Raw genomic sequence first — 6,084 nt, 5'->3', positions numbered from 1 at the left:
TCTGGAGTATAACAATGGCGGTTTAAAAAACTGATCAAATGGCTTTAGTAATTTTCTTTTATTACTGTTTCACAGCTTTTCAGTTACAGTTGGTCTGGGGTACATGCATCCAACTTCAGTGATACCTTCTAGCTAATGGTTTCAATGTAGACTTCACTGCCTCAGTCTCACTGGGTACATAAGGTAGTTGGAATCGATATGCTTAGTGGCCTCAGTGGGCACTGGGAAATTACTTCACTGGCAGCCTGGGTGGAGGCCCAGTATATTTAGTCCTGGGAGGACTGTTGTCAGCAGCTATTACTCTAGTACAGGTACTCTGTGAACTCTTTGTTAGGAACTGAATGTGTCTTAACCTCTGTGTTGTATCTTGTAGAGATTTATGTTACATGAGATTGTCTTGGTAGCTTGTAGTTTGGTCAGGAGAAAGGGGATGGAGCAGTGGTACATAGCTGCTTACTGCTTTTAAAACTGTATATAAAGGTTTTATGGATTTTAAAAAGATTTTTTTTAGAGGTCAAAATAAATACAATTTTAGTGGCAACAGCTTTGAACTAGAGAGGTAGATGTATTAAAAGCAACATAGAACCATAACTTCTAGATAATATAGTTGCCACTAGGAGATATTAGAAAGTTAGAATGTATATGTATATTTAGTTTTTCAATAATAATAAACATACACTTTCAGGAGCAAAGTATGCTTGAGAAATTGTGGCAGAAAGAATTTTAAATGTTAGTCGATGTTGTCTGTAGTTTCTTTATTAAGCTCTGAAAACACTTCCAATGCCAGTTTGATTCTGAGGGCTTGGGAAGTGGGGTCTCCCTTGTGGAGCAGCTGGAGCTGACTGGGAGGGAGCCTTTCCATGGGTAATTTATTATGCCTGCCCTGCTTGCCCCAGGGAGCTTCTTCAGTGTGAAACGATGTGATTTTTGGGGGTAGGGGTGGGGTTGGGGTGGGAGGAGGGCCACCTTCCATCGAGGAGAGAGTTGCTCACATACTACACAGGTAGCATCAGATGGACTTCGGCGCTGAACTGTACTCGTAGTGAGTCCCTGTAGTCAATGTGCAATTTCTCTAACTCTGAGAAACTCTGTAGACTCTGCCTGGGTTTACTGGGTCAGCATAGAATGCTATCAGTTTAAATATTCAGTCAGTTGAAGGAAACTTGGATTCCTAGTCAGAGGTGACTAAAAATTACCCTGACCAAAAGGATCTTTGCCAGGGGAAGAGAACGGAGCTTCCTGATTTTAGTGTGACATGTCAGTGGCCCTGTCCAACTCCCGTTTTGGGTAGATACGTAGCTCTTCACTTTCTTACCTCAAGGCTCTGTCTAGCCATGTTAAATCTTTAGACTCAGACTCTGATGCAGTTTTTCTGTTTTGCCATTCTCGTTATTCACAGCGTCATTCATCACAGCTTTCAGAACAAGTGTTGCTGAAACTCTGGGGCCTTTGACAGTTGTTCTGAGGTGATGTAATAATGGCACTTTTTATAAGGTGTGTTTTCCTGGCTCTAAAGTAAATTGTGTGTTTTTTTTTTTTGAGACAGAATCTTGCTTTGTTGCCCAAACTGGAGTGTGGTGGTGCAATCTCGGCTCACCGCAACCTCCACCTCCTGGGTTCAAGCAATTCTCCTGCCTCACCCTCCTGAGTAGCTGGGATTACAGGTGCATGCCACCATGCTTGGCTAATTTTTATATTTTTAGTAGAGATGGGGTTTCACCATGTTAGCCAGGCTGGTCTCGAACTCCTGACCTCGTGATCTGCCCACCTCAGCCTCCCAAAGTGCTGGGATTACAGGCATGAGCCACCCTGCCCGGCCAGTAAATTGTATTTTTTTAAATGACATCATTGAAGATCTGGTTGGCATAAATTATGACGTCTGCCATCGCATATTAGTAAGGGGACAGTCATTTTTGGAATGTGGAGAGAACACGGAACACCAGTCACCAAGTGTATGGAGGATGCAGAGCTTACCGTTCTCCACTGATGGGGGCCTCTGGAAAGAGCTGTGCCTTGTGGTTTGCCTGGCCGTCTTCCGTCCCGAGGTGAAATTCCTTTAAAACCTCAGACTCTGATCTATGTCTTTGAAGCAACTGCTTTGTAGCGTCCATCTCTTTACTGTCCTCGTTAGGACTGTTCTGTGGTTCCATGAAAATGTTTAGCATCCTTGCAGAATTACTTGAGAAGGGGCTGGTACCAGTGTAAAGAGTCTATTTCTGTAAAACTACGAACTTTTGCATAGGGAATTTATTCTAAGCAGGGCATAGTCACATGATCCAGAGCTGCTGCTGCTCACTGCCAGTCCTTGCGGCCGGCGGTGATTGCTGGACAGACCCTCTGTAGCCTGGCTTTCATCCTTGGTGTGTCAGCCCGCAGCAGGCTGCCAGCCGTCCGTGACAATCTTGTGAGCTCAGCCACAGACCTCAGCTCGCGGTTTGATCTCTGGCAGTTCCCTCGAGCAGTACTGGTGAGAGGCTCCCCATGTTTTCCCACTCTTAACGGTTCATTTTTCATAGTAGGAAGGGCCCTTGGCCTCCCCAGTGACTCTTCCAGAGTCTGCACCAGCACTAAGCTCAGAGGAAAGAAGAAAAGGGCCAGGAGTCAGACATCACACCCGGGGGCTCCCCTTTCCCATGCACAAGTGTTGGCGTGCGTCAGTCCCCTTTACAGAGGGGTGGATGTGTCCGTGGAGAAGGGGCCTTCTCTTTTTCTAATTGCACTATACTTGTTCTAGCTTCAGTCTGGAGAAACTTAAGACCTCCATGGGGTCGTGATCCATAGACTTAGCAAGTCTTGCCTTATCTATGGAGCTCGATGGGGAGAATTGTGACCATTGTCTGATGTCCATAGTTCCTTCCCCCTAGATCGTTTCTTTCCACGGATTGTGTTCATCTGAACCATTTTATTTTTTATTTACCAAAGTACTGTACTTGGCTATTTGCAGTGTTTTCAAAACCAAATGTTTCTTTTTTGTGTGTTTTTAATCTTCAATACTTGGTGCAATAGAAGCTGCAAAGATGTGCCACTTTATTTATGAAATGGAGTTTTGTATACCAATAAATTCTAGTTTAAAAACAAAGTTGTAAGTTGTTTTTATCAGTATCTGACCACCGTTTGAGTGGGCAGGGAGACTGAGTGTGCTGGGAAATGTCCTGTTTAGAGACGTTGTGTGGAAGGTTTGCGTGTGTGCATGTGCTGGATTGAGTGTTCTAGGTATGTAGCCCTTTGGGATCTGACTAAGCTTAGAACAGCTGATTTTTGCTTTAGTGCAGCTGAGTGCAGCCACCACACACAATGGCAGGGCCATTCTTAAGGACTACACACTTAAGATTTCTGCCTGATATCTGAGAGCACCTCTTGATAGTTTGAAACTGTTTAAATGTGTAGCAGTTGTCTTGTCAGCGGCCACTTTGGGCTCCTCTAGAACTCTCAGTATTGTTTGACCCCATTCCAGGAGGAGGCTCCCTGCCGAGGCACAGACAGCACCATCTAGGGCACGACTCACCTAGAAGGGTCCACAGGAAACCAGAGCGAGGGGAGCCTTTCAGTGTGTCCAGCAGGGGCCCCATCCACAATCCACACAAGCGCTCTGGCCAGTCAAGGACTGGCTCTAAAGACCTCACCATATCATGGTTTTGACTTTGAGACTCCCATTCTCCTGTTCTTCATTTTGTATTCAACAAGCAGCCTTCTGAATTGGCTCCCTGATGCCTTGGTATCAAAAAGGACTGGATGGTTTCCTGGACGAAAGTCAAGAATATTCCAGCTCCTGCAAGCAGATTCTCCTACAGTCTCTCAAGCGATCTTCCCTGTGTGGTTCTTCTTCACTCCACAACTGAGAGACCCATCATCTCTGGATAGACAAACACTGGTTCCTGAGCCCATGAGGCCCAGATTCCAGACCCCGTTAATGTGAGATTCTTCCAGAAAACCTGCTGTGGTCCAAAGTGATGTCCCAATCTAGGTGCTGCCCGCACACTGAAAAACTTCCATGGCCTCCTTAATCCCATGCCAGGGATTCAGCTGGGGCCAGGTGGCTGCTTCTAGGGATTAGAGGGGCTTCCTGTTTGGGCAGCGTTGGACCAGGTGACCTGTAAGATCCTGTGTGGGAGACAGGATGAGTCTTTAAGGACAGAGAAGTGTTCTTGAGCCAGGTAGGGACAAGTGGCTGTACTTTTGTCCCTTCTTCGTAACTGCTCATGGTCACCTTGGAGAAAGCCTGGCTGAAAACCTGGGTGTTCAGAGTTGCATCAGCCAGACACCACCCCAGGCTTCTGGCCTTTCCCTTCCTCCAATGCACAGAAACAGAGTGTGTGTCTTGAGATACAGTTCATAAAAAGCCCTGCTCCAATATGGTTTTGGCTGGACAGAATGGTTTTTGCTGATGGAATGGGCACTCTCAGACCATTTAGATGCAGATTTAGAACTTGGTTGCAAAGGCTTGAGGCCAGTCCTGTCACTTCACAGATTCTGGCTTGGCAGAAGGAAATATTTCCTACCTTCTTGGAGAAACTTGTCCGAACCGCCCTATGGTAGAAGGACTTGGGTATCCCCGGAGGATTGTTTCTATTCAATTTATTCATCCAAACATCCAAGAATCCATCTGACATCAAGTGAACCTCTACTCTGTATGGGTCCTTATTTCTGGGCGTTGAAACAGTCATGGATCCTGCCTTCAAAAAGCCTCCAGTCCAGGAGTGAAAGTGGACATGTCACTGACCCAGGAGAGAGCATATGCAGTAAAGGAGGTACTGATGAGAGGGCTGTGAGTTCAAAGAATTCCGGAAGGCTTGGTGGAGGAAGTGATATTTGGACGAGGCACGAAAGGGGAGACAGGATGCAGAAATGGGAGCGAAGGCATTTTGGACTGAATGGCCAGTGCAAGCGAGACCTAGGAGTGGGATGCTGTGGTGTTTATGACAGAGCTTATTATGGATGCACAATTAGTTTGGAGAAAGATTGGGAACTTCTTCAAACACCTCTCATGTGCCTTTCACTACTGGAAGAGTAATGCTGTGCTTGCTGAATGGATTCTCAAGATGAGGCCTGGGTGCGGTGGCTCACGTCTGTAATCCCTGCACTTTGGGAGGCTGGGGCAGGAGGCTTGCTCACACCCAGGAGTTCAAGACCAGCCTGGTCAGCCTAGCAAGATCCTATCTCTGTGCATGCACACACAAAATTACTGGGGTCTGGTGCTGGGTGCCTTTCTGTAGTCCCACCTACTCAGGAGGCTGAGGCAGGAGGATCACTTGAGCTCAGGAGTCTCAGGCTGCAGTGAGCTATATCACACCACCACACTCCAGCCTGGGTGACAGGGTGAGACCCTGTCTCAAAATGCCAGAATAACAAAGATCTGCCTGACTGCTTTTTAGTGTCTGGAGCCGGCCTGCGTGTGCATTCTGACCTGGGAATGTTACAGGTAGCTCCTGCCTGGAAAAATGCTGCACCATCTACCTCTGCCTCTGGGGGACATTAGCGTAGAATTCAATTGAACAGGTACCTGTTTGGCATCTACTATGTGACAATTGCAGTTGGAGAGCAAAAATACAGAAGGTGGCCAAGCATAGATGGAGCAGCTAGCGTGCCCCGGGCACTCTGGATACATCGTCTCATTTGAACTTGAAAACCACCCTGTGAGGCTGATGGTTCTATTCAGGAATAAATAATGGGCCCAAGATCACAGCTTAGTAGCAGAGACAGGATTTGAACCCGGAGCAGTCTGCCGCCACCATGCAAGGACCCAAATAACGGGGTAAGCAGTTCTAGGAAAGGTATAAACACAGCTTGGCAGTTCAAGGAGGGTGAAATCTGCTCCAATTGAAACTGCATCATGGAAAAGGTGACATTTGGGACTGGGCAGGGTGGCTTATACTTGTAATCCCAACAGTTTGGGAGGCTGAGGCAGGAGGATCGCTTGAGGCCAGGAGTTTGGGACCAGCCTGGGCAGCATAGCGAGACCCAGTCTCTACCAAAAATAAGTTGGCCGGAATTGATGGCACACACCTGTTGTCCCAGCTACGTGGGAGGCTAAGGTGGGAGGCTTGCTTGAGCCCAGGAGGTTAAGGCTGCAGTGAACTATGATCG

This window comes from Colobus angolensis, unplaced genomic scaffold (assembly GCF_000951035.1).
Source record: "Colobus angolensis palliatus isolate OR3802 unplaced genomic scaffold, Cang.pa_1.0 Scaffold130, whole genome shotgun sequence".
Classification (NCBI taxonomy): Eukaryota; Metazoa; Chordata; class Mammalia; order Primates; family Cercopithecidae; genus Colobus; species Colobus angolensis.
The sequence above is the reverse complement of the archived record's forward strand: the minus strand, read 5'-3'. Positions refer to the sequence as shown.